The 1,760-nt window shown below is 36.9% G+C and overlaps 1 long non-coding RNA gene across 1 annotated transcript; it reads right to left on the bottom strand.

Moving 5' to 3' along the window:
- Positions 1–509: 509 nt before the first annotated feature.
- LOC119193341 lies at positions 510–1,723 on the bottom strand. Its single transcript, XR_005113916.1, has 3 exons — positions 1,698–1,723; positions 1,129–1,225; positions 510–531 (listed from the first exon to the last, which is right to left on the bottom strand). It is a non-coding gene; the product is annotated as an uncharacterized LOC119193341 (long non-coding RNA).
- Between the last annotated feature and the right edge of the window lie 37 nt (positions 1,724–1,760).

Raw genomic sequence — 1,760 nt, 5'->3', positions numbered from 1 at the left:
ATCACTACGGGCCTATGTCTACGCACTGCGAAGGCTGCCATGCCGTCAGCACTAAGAAACAGACTTGTTAAATAGCGTTTATGAATATGGGCGTTATAATATAAAAATTTAACTAGAGAATAAAAATCTAGATCAACCGACGCAGACAATTTTTTGATTTATTTGTTACTTAGATGTGACGAATGCGTTGGTCTGACCAGATCCGCACCACTCTTGACCGTACAGTTTATACAGCCCCCTACACCACCGGGGACAGAAACCGATGGAGAAAGCTCGTTCGTGAGAAAGTTATACAGAAGGGAGGTCACGACCCTCGATATTAAGGAAAACGACGCAGAGAGAGAGAGAGAGATGATTGCTTTCATAGCGTCGATATGTAACTTATAAAAATCTTACCGTATATTGATATCGTAATATTGCATCTTGCTACAGTGTAAGTAGTATTCTCAAATACTTCCACAGGCTGTATAACTCCTGTATCTTTATGCATGTAGAATTTACACAACCACTTCCAGATTTCCTTACGTATAACTGAAAGGAATATTGTATTGTTATTTAATGATTTCTTATGTTTACGCGAATGTTGACATCGAAATAAAACTACTTGTCAGATTTTAAGACAGTTTTATATTTTAGTTTTCTCTCGACGCAAGGTTTCAAAGGCTTTGTAGCTTCGGAGTCATCTCATTTTTAAGTTTATCTCGTTCAAACAGGCAGACAGACGCGGCGGGAGACATGGATTTATAATAGATTTTAAAACTTTTTTAAAAGATAAATTCCGTCATACATGGTTGTTGCATAACTCTAACCGTTTACTCAGCATAAGCTGCGGAAGCTCTGAAAATTTATTCTCCGGTTTTGCATCATCTTTCTTTAATTCTCCGCTTCTATTGGTCGTAGCGTGATGTAATAAGGCCTATAACTTTACTCGATAAATAGGCTATGCAACATTAAAAAAAAAACTATTTGAACCAATAGTTATTGCGTGAGATTAACAAAGAAACTCTTCAGCTTTATATAAAATACCGATAGAAGTATAGATGAACCATTTTTTTTTGTATTAGTGCGAGTTTTGTGAATGTGCCTACTTCAGTTAGCTGACCTGTAATAAATCCTTTAAAAAATTACCTCAAAGTTGTATTTATGGAATCCATTATTTTGCTTAATGTTCGGGCTTGTTATCTGCTTAATTGTTGTATCTCCATAACTATCATAGAAAATGCACCTAAAAATACCAAAAATTTTAGTTAAAAATCGTTCCGCTACCAGTCCTGTATGATATAAGTACTATCCCACTGCTGGGCTCAGGGTTACTTTAATTTTATAAACGTGCACGGTCAAGTGACTATTGTACCTGGTGATCCCATTGCTCCAGATGGTAAGTGGAGGGTCCAATAGAATGTCGACTGACCAGAAATGAATACCACTCACAATTATGCCGGCCTTTTGGAAACTGATATACCTAGGCTGATTCCGGAACGCAACACACTTACGTGGGCTACTACAGCGGGTTTTAACAACTTGTGTACGCTGTCCGACACCACCAGCGATCTTACTCTATATGTGTGTGATAATCACAAGGTTGTTTTATTCCTTTTGATTTAATCAATTTTCTATGCGATCGAGGCTAGCGTCCCTCTTCACCCTATTTCACAACTATATTACTAACTTATAAAAGTATTAGTGTCAATACTCACAATTTGAAATTTATAAGTAGTTGACTGTGACATTGAAGTAAATTACATCGCTTTCTGGATTTC

The sequence above is a fragment of the Manduca sexta genome, unplaced genomic scaffold (genome assembly GCF_014839805.1).
Source record: "Manduca sexta isolate Smith_Timp_Sample1 unplaced genomic scaffold, JHU_Msex_v1.0 HiC_scaffold_4014, whole genome shotgun sequence".
Lineage (NCBI taxonomy): Eukaryota > Metazoa > Arthropoda > Insecta > Lepidoptera > Sphingidae > Manduca > Manduca sexta.
Note: the sequence above shows the minus strand (reverse complement) of the source record. Positions and strands in the feature narration are given on the sequence as shown.